The 15,330-nt window shown below is 55.5% G+C and overlaps 1 long non-coding RNA gene across 1 annotated transcript; it reads left to right on the top strand.

Annotated features, from left to right (window-relative positions):
• Positions 1-9,553: 9,553 nt before the first annotated feature.
• Positions 9,554-13,939, top strand: LOC148107251 (uncharacterized). The gene is made up of 3 exons (XR_015722691.1): positions 9,554-10,486; positions 12,146-12,270; positions 12,488-13,939. It is a non-coding gene; the product is annotated as an uncharacterized LOC148107251 (long non-coding RNA).
• Positions 13,940-15,330: the final 1,391 nt, after the last annotated feature.

A 15,330-nucleotide genomic window follows, 5' to 3' on the forward strand; every position in this document is an offset into this window, starting at 1 on the left:
AAATTTGTGGTAAAAAAAAAAAACCCACATATAAAATTGACCACCCTAACATTTGTGAGCGCACAGTCAGGAGCGTGAAGCACGTTCAAGCTCTTGTGTAACCATCCCCACCGTCCGTCTCCAGAGCTTTCCATCTTCCCAACTGAAACTCCCCATCAAACATCAACCCCCCAACCCCTGGCACCCACCATCGACTTTCTTTCTCCATGGCTCCGACTCCTGCATAGAAATGGACTTAGACAGGCTTTGTCCTTTTGGACTGGCTTATGGCACTGCACATGATGTCCTCAAGGTCCCGCCATGCTCTAGCAGGTGTCCACACGTCCTCCTTTTTTTTTAGAGGGGGGGAGGGGTAAAGGGTGAGGGAGTAAGAAAATCAAGCAGGCTCTCCACTCAGCGCAGAGCCCTACACAGGGCTCAATCTTAGAACCCTGAGATCGTGACCTGAGCTGAAATCAAGAGTCGGATGACCTGACAGAGCCCGAGCATTTTCTCCTTTATAAGGTGGAATAATATGTCACTGGGTGGAAAGACCACGTTTTATCCGTTTTCTTGTCCATGGAAATTTAGGTTGTTTTCACTTCTTTGCTGTTGTGATTAAGGCTGCAATGAATGCAGCTGTGCATGGTTTTCGATGTGATTAACATTTAAATCCGCAGACTCTGAATAAAGCAGATGACCCTCATCATGTGGGTGGGCCTCATCCAATCAGTTGAAGACCTTAAGAGAAAAAGAGTGAGCTCCCCAGAGGAGGAGGGAATTCTGCTCCAGAGGCTCTGGGTTGGAATTGCAACATCAGCTCCTCCCTGGGTCTCAGCCCTCTGAACCCACCAGCCCCACAATCACCACAAAGGGAACCAACTCCTTAAAATAAAACAACCTCTCTCCCTCACTCTCTCCCTCCCACTTCCATTGGCCTGTTTTTCCGGAGATTCTGACTGATACAGAAGGCCACTGAAGGCAGTATGCCCCGAGAACCTGGGCATCCGTGTCTGGGCCTCTGGAACCACCCTTCCAACTGCAGCGCACATGGAATTTCCTGTGGGCAGGTCTGGAAGGAGGCATGGGCACCCGAAGAGAGCAGCTGAACTCACAGACTGGAAACCCAGGTGAGGGTGTAGTGAAAGCCTGCGTGGGCGACAAAGCAATCCCAGCCCCTCCCCACCAGCAAGTGCCTGCCCACTGACCCCTCCCTGGAAGAGGGAAGAAACCCATAGACACTGGCACTGGGGGTCCCCAGTGAGATGACAACACAAGGTCCCCACCCTTCCAGGGCAGCTTCAGGTGCAGACCCAGCTCACAGCCACTGTGGCCCTAGGCAGAACTTCTGAAGGGCCAATTTCATGCAGCCTGAGTCCCCATGGCTGGCCTGAGGCTTCCAGCAGCACAGCTGAACTTCCCTCCGCCCGATCCTGCCCCCTCCCTGTCTCTGGGGTTGACCCCTTGCACACAGCTTGCACCCAAACTCCATCTCGGGGTCAGCTTCCGTAGGACCCAATGCACAACTAGAAGGGGTATTGAGATGGATTCCTCACCGGCCGGCTGTGACAAGGCACCACTGGGGGCAGGCACACACTCCTCCCTGGGGGTTCACCTGCTGCAACGGTCACTGTTCTGGATTGGGCAGGAGGGAGAAAGACCAGGCAGTGCCTGCCCAGTACCCGACCTGTTGTCAGGACCCTGCTGGGAAAAGCTGGGGCCTTGCCATGTGTGTAGGGACATCCAGGTGGCTGTCCCCCTCAGTTCTAAGGCCCAGACTCCTCTGAACCTTCTACACCCGCGGGGTTTGCTCACCCCTCCCTGGGAAGAGCTGCACCCGCACCTCAGCTGAAACAGAATTCCGAGGCCTCCCCACAAACCCCCCCCCCAGGCAACATTTATCCCTGTCAGGACATCCACCCCCCTTCCCTGCCACTAGGCCAACAACCAGGGGTAAGTTGCAGCATAATCTGTCTGGGGACAGCTGCGTCTGGGAGCTCAAGGACACTGAAGAATGAAGGGACGGATGGGTGGAGCTGGCAGGAGCTGGGGGAACACGCGCAGCCCCAGGGGCTGCTTTGAGGGCTGGAGCATGACCTAGCCAGGCATGAGACTACACCTACCAGTGGTTCTCCCAGGGGCCCCTCTTCCCGCAGCTTCTGCCTGAGGCGTCCTAAACCAGCACAGGGCAGGCCACAGTCTGGGACCCATACTCTGCATGCTACCTGCAAACAGCCTCCTTGCCCACCAGCAATGCACTGCACCCATGAGCTGGCCTCCTCAGGCTCCCAGTGTGCTGAGCCCCATCTGTCCTTTGCCACAGTGTCCCCTGCTCAGCCCCAGGAAGGCCCCCTCACCACCCCTCTTACCTCCTCCAACCCCAAGAAAAACTCCATGTCCTAGTCTTGAGTCTTCATTTCAGGGTCTGCTCAGGGGAGCCCAGCCTGGACAAGGGGTGTAAAAACAAAGCCCAGCTCTGGACCAGCACCGATGGCAGACGGGAAGGGGTGCACGTGTAAGGTCCCGGCAGTTCAGCAATGGCCAGAGCTGGTAATTGAGATTAAAATGTATGCGAAACTTGAACGTAGGCACTAAAATAATAGAAATGGGTTGTATAACTTCCATATCTGTGGAGGGAGAAAGGAATAAAGAAAATGTAATAAACCCAACAGACTACAGGAAAGAAGACAGAAGCCTAAGAAAAGCAGCGTATCTAGAAAGCAGCAAGTAATGTCATAAAAGTAAACCCAGCCACCTGACAGAGCTCCCAGGGGCCAATGCTGGAACAATGTGAGCAAGAAAATAAATTAAGTAGGATCAGATTATAACTCAAGTATAAAATAAATACCCACTGTGCATCAAAGCACACCATCAACAGAGTGAAAAGGCACCCCACAGACTGGAAGAAAATATTCACAAATCAGATATCTGATAAGGGATTCTTATTTATTTATTTGAGAGCGAGAGAGCACGAGCAGGGGAAGGGGTAGAGGGAGAAGCCGGCTCCCCCATAAGCAGGGATCTCGACGTGAGGCTCGATCCCAGGACCCTGAGATCATGACCTGAGCTGAAGGCAGATGCTTAACTGACTGAGCCACCCAGGCGTCCCTGATAAGGGATTCATATCCAGAATATGTAAAGAATTCCTACAACGCAACAACAACAAAAATAAACAACCTAATTCAGAAGTGGGCAAAGGACTTGAATAGACATTTTACCAAAAAATATGCACACATGGCAAAGAAACACATGAACAATGCTCATCACTAACCGTTAGGAAAATGCAAGTCAAAACCACAACGATCTCTCATTTCACACCCATTACGATGGCTATGATCAAAAAAACAGAAAACAAGTGTTAGGGGAGATGTGGAGAAATTGGGACCCTGCGCACAGCTGGTGGGACTGGAACACTGGACCTCCTGCGGAAAACAGCATGCGGATTCCTCAAGAAAGTAGGCATAGAATGACCACATGACCCAGGAGTTCCAATTCCAAGCGTGCACCTAAAAGAACGGAGAGGCAGGGACCTGAGCAGATATTTGTACGCCCGTGGTCATAGCAGCATTATTCACAACACATAAAAGGTAGAAACAACCGAAATGTACAGCAAGGGACAGACGGATAAACAAAACATCGTGTATCCATACACGGTAGTTACTGTTACGCGTCAGCTTGCCTGGGCTAAGAGCACCCAGGGAGCTGGTAAAACAGTACGTCTGGATGTGTCTGTGACAGCGTCTCTGCCAGAGATGAACATCTGATTCCATAAACTGAGTCAGGAAGGAAGACGTCCTCGCCAAAGCAGGTGGGCATTGTCCCATCTGCCCAATAAAACAAAAAAAGGCAGAGGAAGAATGAGTTTGCTCTCTGCCTAAGTGGAGCGTCCATCTTCTCCCGCCTTCAGAAATCAGTGCTCCTGCCTCTCTGGCCTTCAGACTCAGACTGAATCACACCACCAGCTTTCTGGGTCCCCAGCCTGCAGAGGGCAGATTGTGGGACGTCTTGGCCTCCACAACCTCTTGGATCAATTCCTGTAGTCAATCTCCTCATCTCTATATATTTTACACATATGTGTGTGTGTGTTCTGGAGAACCCTAATACAACGTACGATGGAATGTTACTATTCAGCCTTAAAAAGGAGGAAATCTTGGGGCGCCTGGGTGGCGCAGTCGTTAAGCGTCTGCCTTCGGCTCAGGGCATGATCCCGGCGTTCTGGGATCGAGCCCCACATCGGGCTCCTCCGCTGGAAGTCTGCTTCTTCCTCTCCCACTCCCCCTGCTCGTGTTCCCTCTCTCGCTGACTGTCTCTCTCTGTCAAATAAATAAATAAAATCTTTAAAAAAAAAAAAAAGGAGGAAATCTTGACACCTGCTACAATGTGGATGAAACTGGAGCCGATTATACTCAGTGACATAAGCCAGCCTCCGAAGGACAAAGTAAGAAAACGTATGGGGGCGCCTGGGAGGCACAGTCAGTTAACTGTCTGACTCCTTGTTCCGGCTCAGGTCATGATCTCAGGGTCATGGGATGGAACCCCAAGTCGGGCTCCATGCTCAGCAGGGAGTCTGCTTAGGATTCTCTCTTCCTCTCCCCCCCCAAATAAATAAATACATCTTTTTTAAAAAAAGAAAAGAAAACATACAAATGGTCAACAGACACATGAAAAGATGCTCAACATCATTAATCATCAGGGATGCAGATCAAAACCACGATGAGACATCGCCTCCCACCTGTCAGAATGGCTAGAATCAACAACACAATAACTAACAAGTGCTGGTGAGGACGTGGAGAAAGGGGAGCCCTGTTCTGCACTGTTGGTGGGCATGCAAACTCGTGCAGCCACTGTGGAAAACCGTGTGGAGGTTCCTCAAGAAATTAAAAATAGACATACCATATGATCCAGTATTTCCACTACTGGGTATTTAACCAAAGAAAAGAAAACACTAATTTGAAAAGATACATGCACCCCTATGTTTATTGCAGCATGACCTACAATAGCCAAGATACGGAAGCAACCCTAGCATACACCCATCGATGAATAGATAAAGAAGAGGTGGCATATATACCACTCAGCCATAAAAAAAAAAGCATGAAATCTTGCCATTTGCAAGAACATGGATGGACCTAGAGAGTATAATGCTGAGAGAAATAAGCTGGAGAAAGACAAATAGCATATGATCTCACTCATACGTGAAATTTGAGAAACAAAACAAATGAATAAACAAAATAACTCTTAAGTACAGGGAAAGACTGGTGGTTCTCAGCGGGGAGGCTGGAGGGGGACGGGGGAAGATAAAGGGGATTAAGTACACTTACTGTGATGAGCACTGAGCAGTGTACACACGGGCTGAATCATTACGTTACATACCTGAAACTAATATAACACTGTATGTTAATTATACTTCCATTAAAAATAAGACAGATAGTGTATGATTCCACTTACACGAGGTCTCTAGAGTCACGGTGTTCATAGAGACAGAAAAGAGAGCGGTGGGCCCCAGAGGCTGGGGGTGGGAGATGGGGCATTAGTGTTTAATGGAGACGGACTTCCAGGTGGTCTGGAATGGGTGGTCGTGACAGCTGCACACAACAGGAATGTACTCGATGCCACAACACTGTACAGTTAAAATGGAAACTTTTGTGTTCCATATATTTCATCACCATGATAGACATAAGTAAACACTGATGGGTCCCTACTGGTATAAGTGACAGAATAAACGAATGGAGACAGGAGTCAAAGCTCCCATACAGAAGAATTTTAATTATTTGTGCAGATATTCTAGCCTCAAGCAGGGGGAACACAACCCAGGCTCCAATAGTGACTCCCTTCCACAGAGTAGTAGAGTGTGGAAAGGGAGAGACAGGTGCTGACTCCATCAGGTGATCAAGGTCAGCATCGCGCAGATGGGTCACGATGACAGCAGGCACCCCTGACATGATGCGAGGAGAAGGGTACATACGGCACGTCCGCAGTCATCCTCCCCGAACCTGCAATCCCAGTCTAACCACGGACGAATCCCAGGAGAGGCACATTCTATAAAATGTCCTGACCTTCCAGACTGTCAAGGTCATCAAAATAAAGAGAAAGTCTGAGAAACTGTCACAGCCCAGAGGAGCCCGAGGAGACATGATGACTCAATGCAAGTTGGGATCCTGGGACAGAAGGAGGATAGTTGTTAAAAACCAAGGAAATCTGAATAAAGCAGGGACGTTGGTTAATAATAATACGTCACTATTGGCTGACTGTGACAACATCAAATGTATCATGCTAATGTAAGACGTGACCGAGCGTGAAGTGCCTGGGAACTCTGTACTCTCGCAATTCTTCCCTAAACCTAAAACTGTTCTAAAAATAAAGTTTATTTTGACTCAACTCTAGGGAACACACTGAGGGTGGCTGGAGGGTGGGGGTTGGAGTAACTGGGTGACGGGCATTAAGGGGGCACGTGATGCGACGAGCACGGGTGTTGTATGCAACTGATGAATCACTGACCTCTACCTCTGAAACTAAAATACACTATATGTTAATTAAATTGAATTTAAATTTAAAAAGTAATATTTTTAAAAATTTCATTTAAAACTTTTTTTTAATATTTTATTTATTTATTTATTTATTTATTTATTTATTTGAGACAGAGAGCACAAGCTGGGGAGAAGCGGATGGACAGGGACGAGCCGACTCTGCTGAGCAAGAGCCCCTTGTGAGCCTGATCCCGCGACCTGGAGATCAAGACCTCAGCCCAAATCAGGAATCAAACACTTAACCGACTGAGCCACCAAGGCGCCCCCTTGAAAAAAAAAAAAAAAGGTACGTTTATTTTTAAAAAGAAATCCAAATACATCAATAACCAAAACAATCACCACGTAAAGTGGCAGACTGTCAGACTGGGGGGAAAAAAGCAGATCCCAGCTGCTTTCCGTTCACAGGACACAACCTTCAAAGCAAGGCCGCAGTAAGGCGGGAGGGAGAGCGGTCAAGAGGGCTGGCGGGGCTGCAGGGGCGGGTCCGGCGGGAGGGGCTGCGGGGGCTGGCGGGGCTGCAGGGGCTAGTGGGGTTGCAGGGCCGCAGGGCTGCAGGGCTGGTGTTCCTGGTGGGGCGACAGGGCTGCAGGGCTGGTGGAGCAGACGGGGCTCTTCCTGGGGAGTGCCAGACCCGCAGCCCACCGCCCGGTTGGCGTCCGGGAGAGGGTTTCTCCCGCCCCGCCGCCTCCTGGCTTGAGGCCCCGCGGGGCAAGTGTCTGCGCGCGGGCCCCGCCCCCGCCCCGTCGCTCAGCACCGGCCCCGCCCCCGCCCCGTCGCTCAGCACCGGCCCCGCCCCCGCCCCGTCGCTCAGCACCGGCCCCGCCCCCGCCCCGTCGCTCAGCACCGGCCCCGCCCCCACCCTTCGCTGGCCCGCCCTCGGCTCCCGCCCGGAAGTGGCGAGTCCGGCGGCCTCTCCACACGCCGGCACTAGGCGGCGCTCGTGGGCCGCGTGCAGCCAGGCGGGCCCCGTTCTCCGCCCGCGGCGTTTAGGGTCTGGGGTCTGCAGTCCAGGGCTTGAAACTGGGCCAGGGTCGCCGCCTAGGCCGCCGCCCGTGCCACCCTCCGTCTCTCGTCTCAAAACCCTGCTGCCCTCGAAACCTCACTTTTAGGTCGCACTTTTGTCAGGAGAAAAATACACAATATGCCTTTCGTGCACCCCTAAGGCGGACCCCACGGGTGGCGGGGAGTGGGGCAGGGCGCCGACCGCGGAAAAGTGGAGCCCCGACGGGCCTTGGGCTGGACTCCTACCCTGAATGTCCAGGCCCCCAGAGAAGCACCCCGGTCCCCAGATGGCCCTTTGCACCAGCGGGACCATGGCTCCTGGTCTTGGCGTCCTGGGACACTGCCTGGCTGCTGTGTAACTGTCCTGGCCCCCAGGGGCTCACAGCCGGCGTGCCCTGTGCCCTGTGCCCCTGCTCTTGGAGGGCCTCTGACGCTCCTCTCTCCTTCGGTCTTGTTTGCACGTGACCACACCAAGGACATTTTATCCAAAGCTAAAAGAGGTTTTAAATGCGTCAAGAGCCTCAGACCTTTACAGTGGGGTTCCAGTTGGCCCAGCAGCCAGAGGGCGGTAGAAGCCTGGAGGTCCATCCTGCACAGAGGAGAAACTGAGGCTCAAGGTGATGCCCCTTGCGGAGGGGGACTGCCTACCCTATCTCTCCACTCAGCCTAGCCTCAAGCACCACCCATGGCCTGTGGGGCAGGGCCAGGCAGCAGGGGTGGAATACCCATGATGTTGGCCTCAGCCGTGCCCCAGGTGGTGCCCAGTCAGGGCTGACCCAAAGCCCCTCACCCTGCACCCTCTTCAGAGGCTTCCTCCCCATGGTCTGTCTCAGAGGTCTAGGCACCAAAGAGTCCACCCAAGTTCTGGGCCCCATGGCCACCAGGGTCTGCTGGAGCGGCAACAGGGCAGGACAGACAGGCCCTCAGAAGTTTGATCCAGCAGGCTAAGCCATCCCCTCCCCCACCCAGGGTACCCCAGAGCAGGTCTGGGCATGAGCCTTGGGCAGAAGCCCAGGGGAATACAGCATGGCCCAGCTGGTCCCAGACAGACGTCACAGCGAGAGCTCCAGGGCCCCCCCGGCACCAGGCAGCCACCCCACGTGCCTAGCCACACCTGCTGGTTTCCAAAACACCCCGTGCCCGCAGGCCCAGCCTCCAAAGGAGGGCCAACCCAAGGGCCTGTGGGTGCTCCTGGCTCCTGCCAGCACCCCTGCTGCTTGGGGTCCCAGCCTACCACTTCCTCCTCCACCTCAGGTGCCATGTCCTCCAGCCTCTGAGACTACGGCCCTTGCACACCATCCTTCTCCAGGCCAGACGGCCCTCTGCCCAGCCCTGCCTCTGATTGCCCTTCCCAGGCAGACCCTTGCATCACCTCCCAGGCGGCCGGCGGGCTGGGCCTCAGGGACAGGATTCTCAACAAACAGCCCTCAGGCCCCAGGGGCACTCTCTAGAGACGCGGCAGGTGCACCTTCAGATAGAGCCCTGGCTGTTCAGCACCTGCAGGACTGGGACCCTGGGGGTGGGAGACTGGGGGCCCTGCAGAAAGGCAATTGTGGTCCCACTCCCCACTGCCCGCCCCAGGGCACATGCAGTGGTACCTGGCCTGAGTGTAATGTGCCCACTTGGAGCAAAGCCTAGTGGCCAAGAGTAAGTGGGGGCAGAAGAGTGTGGAGACCAAGTGACCACCCCCTTGCTGTTCCCACAGAGACCCCTATAGCTCCCTGAGCACCCGCCTTCACTTCAGAAGATGGTTGGGGGTTCTGGCTGTTGGAGCAGCCCTTGTGTCCTAGTCAGGGGTCCTGGTCAGGGCGCCCAAGGCAATCCCACTGTCCTGACAGGCTGGCCTCACACAGGGGCATGAGAGCAGCTGGTCTGAGGGAGGACCGGCTGGGGCAGGCAGGAGGGTCCAGGTCAACTGCCTCAGCCCCCGAGGTGGGGAGGCACAAGGGTGTGGAACATCTGGAACCCTTGTGTGTTGCTGGTTGGGAACGTAAAAGAGATCAGCTGCTGTGGGAAATAGTTTGCTGGTTCCTCAGGGTAGACACAGAGCTATGTATGACCCACAGTTCCACAACTAGATAAATACAAAACAACAACAACAACAACAAACCCGCGACTGAAAACAGGTGTTCAAACAAAAACGTGTACACGAATAATTGTAGCAGCTCTAATCACAATGGCCAAAAGGTGGCAACCCCCCAAACGTCCATCCACAGGCGACGGGCAAGCAGAGTGCCGTGTATCTGTGCGTGGAATTTTTCAGCTGTAGGCAGGAATGAAGCACCAACAGCTGCTGTAACGTGGATGGCCCTTGAGAGCAGCCAGACACAAAAGGACTCATGTTACATGGTTCTGCTCACACGAAGTACTCAGAACAGACAAATCCATGGAAACAGGAAGCAGATCCGTGGTTGCCAGGGGCCGGGGGGATGGGAAGGGGACACGATTGCTCAATGGCACGGGGTTTCCTTCTGGGCCAATGAAGATGTTCTGGAAGGAGACGCCGGGGATGCTGTCCCAGAACGTGGAAGTACTAAATGCCAATCAGCTGTGCACTTCGAAAGGGTCCAGGGGGTAAACGTCATGTGATGTGCCTTTTGCCACGATTTAAAACGGAAAACCAACGTGGCGGACCCTATGTGGAAGGGTACCTGAAGGGTCTCCCTTTTCCTTAGGGGCACAGGGGTTCCTTGTGGCCAGGAAGTTCTTCGTGGAGACCCAATACCATGAGCTCAGCTGGTGGGCTGGGAACAGTGGCACTCAGGCCATGATGCTGAGTCCCTGCCCCCCGTGGGACATGCAGTACAGAGGGGTCTTTTTGTCAGAAAGGACAGTCCTTCCGATTCTGTGCCGGAGGAGAGAACAAGGGGCGATTCGGACAACAACCAGGATACAGGCCCAGAGAAAGGGCCATTCTCGTCAGGCGCCCCAGGGGCCACGGTGTGCCCCTGTGTGAAAACCCAGGTGGCATGGGCTGGCAGGTATGACCCGGCAGTTTGTGCATGATGTGACGTGTAGTGTGGCATAACTCAGTACGTGGTGCTGCGGCCACGACATGGCCCATGTGGCTGCGTTGAGAATCCACACCCCTTCCCCTCTATGACGCTGGTCCTTACTCTGTCCTGCTTCCCCAGCTCCGGGGAAGGCCGCTCAGTGCCTGCCCGCCTGCTGGAAACGGCCTTGAGCGTCATCTTCCTATCAGATGACCTCAGTCCAGGCTCCTGGGGGTGCCCTGGGTCCCTCTTTGGGCTGCCCCTCTCCCGGCTGGGCCTGACAGGACAGTGGGTTCAGGAAGGCTCGGCAGGCGCCCCCAGGGGCTGGACCGCCCATCCTCCCCCTGCGCACTGGCAGGTGCTGGTGGAGCCAAGTCCCGGGGCACCATCTGTGGGAAGATGAATCCCCAGAATAGCCAGGGTGCCCCTCCCCATGGCAGGGTACCGGCAGTGGCAGGCCGGGGGAGCTGGAGACCAGGACCCGCCTAGCATCTCCCTGGGCAATTGCTGTGATTGCCACACCACCCCTCCCCCATCAGTCCCTGCTCATCCTGTCTGCAGCAGAAAGTAAGGGGGGAGGTAGTGTGCAGGCTGCCCCCACTCTAGGGGGTGTGTCAAGCCTGGGCGCAGGCTGGGGTGAGCACAAGCCTCAGTCTCCCTGCACGGGCCCGCAGCCCACCAAGCCAGTGTGGCGTCCCTGTGGTGTATGCAATACTGGGGCCGTGTCCCCACTTCCTGGCCTCAGGGACCACGCTCCCAAGCAGGCCTACTGGCGGCACCTCAGGCTAGGAGGCTTGGCCAGGCCAGGGATGAGGGATTCCCTCCCCTCTTTCACCTGATCGTGGGTGTCGGGGTCTGGGTGTGCCCCTCTCTGACCCTGGTCTCTCTCTGAGTTGACCTCCCGCTTTCTTGGTCCCTGGCTCAGTGTTCCCAGCCCGGGCCCAGGATGCCTGCGACATGGCTGGCAGTTGCACTCCAGGGCTGGGCGGGTGACCGTCCAGCTTTCTGCAGGCGGCTGGGGGAAGGTCTGTTGGGAACAATTGCGGCCTCCTTGCCAAGGGAGCCTCCCAGCCCAGAACTGGAAATGGGGCTGGGGTGGGTGGAAGCCCTGACTGCCCCATAGGACACCCTTGAGGCACCTGCCCCAGAAGCCCCTGGAGGCTGCTGTGGGGTTGGGGGCAGAGCAGCAAGGAAGCCAGGCTCTGTCTCCAGCATCCAGTTTCAGGCCAGAGCAGGCCAGAGCCTGGGGCAGACGGGCCTCATCCAGGAGAAGCAGGGAACCGGGGCGTCTGCGGGCCTTGAACCCCCAACCAACGGAGGCTTCATTTGGTAAGTAGCTCAGCTGTTGCCCAAACCCTGCTTTTAGCCAAGAGACAGGTAGGGACAGCTGTGTATTTCTCTGTCCAGAAGCCCTCTCGCTCCAGGTGATAGCACCTGCCTCTGCTCTGGGGGAACTGAGTGTTATCCCCAACCAGGGTGCTAACCGTGGCCGCTCCATCCCCTGTCCAGGGCCACATAAAATCTGACTGAGGGCCTTCAGCTCTTGCCTGGGGTCAACATACAGCTATCTCAGAGCCTCTGGAGCACTGTGGTTGCTCGACTGGAGATCCCAGGAAGACGGGCCTCAGCAGCCAGTCTCTCTCTCAGGCAGAGGGGGAAGGAGGCAGCAGAACCCAGGAAGCAGAAGCAGGAAGGGAGCCCCGACAGCCTCCTGGAATGCCTGGATCCAGGTATTCCTGAAGTCCAGACGTCCACTCGCAGACTCATCCCGAGTAAGTCGATGGCCTCTTCTCACGTAAGCTGGTTTAAGCTCCTGCTACTTGCTACCCTGAGCTTGACTGGCCCGACTGGTGTGTGGACATTTTGTGCATTCCGTGGGTACACACGTTTCCGGGGTATATGTGGGGAATACTGCTCTCCTCGATAATGGTTGCATCTTTCTCCATTAGAGAGGTTTGTATTTTCAACCAAAGGTGTCTCGGTCCACAGATGATGATATGGAAAGCCTCTGTTCGGACTTGTCGGTGGCACCCAGAGCCCTCGGACGGAGCCAGGCTTTCCAGCGCTACGGGTGCAGGCCCCTCCCCCGCATGTGCGGTGGGACCAGAGGTGCCCGCCACACAGCACCCCTCAGAGCAAGGGGGGCTTTCTTGTTACAGGTGTCCTGGGAAGGCAGCTCCGCCCCCACGGGCTCCCTCTGGGAGTGGCGAGAAGGCCACCGGGACCTTCCCTTGGGTGTCTACTCCAAAGCTCAGGGGAGACATGCCCTGTGCTTGCCACCCCCTCACTTGGCACTTTCTGACTCTCCACTGCCCCCCAAGTTTTGGTGGCTCCCATGAGGGATGTCTGATTTGTGACCAAAGGCAGGTGACAACGAGGATCATGGGCCTGGAAGTCAGGTCATGAGAGGCATGTCCCCCTTAGGGACAAGGGACAGACCTGGGAGAGCAAGGGGCTGCTTCTGCTGTGTAGGGGAGGGTCCTTCACAGTCTGAGAGCAGCCAGGGGGAGTAGCCAGCATCCTCCCCGAGGCCACAAGGCACACTGTGCCTGCCATCTCAGGCCTTGACCCTTTCCTGTGCTCTGAAGCTGCCCACCCCCCCAACCCCCGCACCTCGGTGGCCGCCACTCCTTGGGCTCTGCTCCACTGACGGCCACCTTTCCACTGGTCATCCTGCTCTCCCCCTGTCCTTTCCAGCAGACCGGCCCCACATCAGGGTGGACCTGGGCCTTCCTGGCACTGGTGGGCACTTGGAGAGGGCACTGCTGAGAGAAGGAAGGAGGGGCAGGCTTCCTCACTATCCTGACCCTGTTGTTTCTGTCACCAGACCCTGCCTCTGGCAGCCTGCAGAACTAATTAACGCTTCTCCTGGATTACCTACATTCCGCACCCTCTCCCTCCCTTCCTTGTCCCAGTCCTGTCCTCTGGGGCCAGGGGACAGGGTCAGGCTCTGGCTCACCTACTAGAGGCGATGGCAGGATGGCTACATGGTAGAGAACAGACAGTGCGCTGCTGGAAGGGAGCGGCCCCTACAGCCCTGAGACCCTTTAAAGCCAGGCTCGGAGCAAGGTCCCTGGGTTTGGGTCTGGTCACGTGCACAAATTGTTTGAATAATTCAGATTTAAAAAGACCTACTTTCCGGTCAGATCATTTCCTGCTAAAGAGCAGATGGGGGGGGAGCATCTGAATAATGCATTGCACACCCTTGGTTTTTAGTGAAGGTTGGGCGCTGAGCCAGGCACCAGGGCAACTGCTTTCAGCCTCAGCCCCTGCTCAGCCCTGCAGCCACCTGCTGGCCTGGTCGTGGGCCGGGTGCCGCTGACAGGGTGCGCTACGGACTCAGAACTTCAGGCTGATCTCTAAGCCACGTATCTAGAGAAGGAGTGAGTGTCTCCAGGAAATCAGCAGAAGCCTAAGCTCCTGGCCAGCTGGGCACAAATTCTCCACGCCGTGGCAGCGGGTCCAGCATGGGCCCTGATTTATGCCCCGCAGAGGAGGGGGCTGGGTGGCAGATGGGGGCCAAAACCGCAGGAGGCCTGGGCAAAAGTGATGGAGGGGAGGGGAAGGAGTGCAAGCTCCCTAGGGTGCCCCTCATACCCTTGAGGTCCAAAGGTCTCTGGCTGGAAGCTAGAAGCTCCTGGGGGTTCCTGAGAGCCGACCAGGCATGTGTCCCCAGGGCTAAAGGGCCCTGCTACTTGGGGACTGGCCTCGGAGTGGGGAGAAGAACCCTGGGACCCTGTGGCTTCTACGCATTGAAGGGGGATGAAGCCCCAGTCTGTGTAGGGGATCTAGAAATAAAGACCCAGGGCTCTCTACTCCTTTCCTCCTGACTTCCCCTCAACTTTGCCCTCACACCCATCCATAAACATGTAAAGGAGGATTTCAGGCCTGGGCCACAGGGCAAATTCCAGGGAAGGCCCTGCCCGACCCCACAGATCTACAGATTAGCTGGGGGCTCCAGGTCTACACACCAAATCTCAAATGGCTGGTGAAGGCTCCGGCCTGCTGTCCTCATGTGTGGCCTTGCTCTGTGGCCTTGGTGTAACTGGGGATGGCCCCAACCAGGCCTACAGGGGCCTGAGGGACAGGAGAAGCAAGGGCCAGCCCTGTTAGCACCCCTGCTGCGCAGTCAGGCCAGGCTGGTAGAACAGGGGTTCTGTGGATCGCCCAGGCTTCCTCCCATCCCCACAGAAGTAGAGAGGTCTCCATGAGACCATCACTCCCATTTCTTTCTGCTCTGCTGCTGGCCCTGCCCCACCTCATTCCCCCTTCCTCCTTCTCCTTTCCCATCTCATTTTCCTGTTCTCCCTCCTCATTTCCACTTTTCTAAGCCCTGGGCCTAGGCAGGCACTGAAGGCTGGCATCAGGCCTGCTGGATTCAGAGGGACGTCTCCGACCCTGAGTCTGGGACCTGGGGTCCATTGCCTCTGGGACCCACCTGCCAGTGCTCAGGACACTCATCTTTCCAACTTCCCATCATCCACCTCTCCTCTGAAGAGTGGGCAACTTGGCAGAGTCCCCAGGGCGGCCAGCTTTGTCCTTGACACAGTGATTTTTAGATTCGGACACTCCCCACTCTCCTGCCCCTCTGGTCATCATGCTGAGTCTTGTTCCTCTCATTCAGAACACAGACCATCATTCACGCCCCTTTCACCCACCCCATAACCCTTCCCTGAGGACCCACTGTGTGCTTCATGCCCTACTCAGTGGGTGGAGCAGCGGGCAAGGGAGTCAAAGTAACATCTTCATCAAGGGAGATGCGCAAGGAGCAAATCCACCCACAAATGAAACCATGTGAGATCTCGGGAATGAGAGCTAAAGAGAAATGTAGC

The sequence above is a fragment of the Ursus americanus genome, chromosome 33 (assembly GCF_024610735.1).
Source record: "Ursus americanus isolate L20-20 chromosome 33, mUrsAme1.1.p, whole genome shotgun sequence".
NCBI lineage: Eukaryota > Metazoa > Chordata > Mammalia > Carnivora > Ursidae > Ursus > Ursus americanus.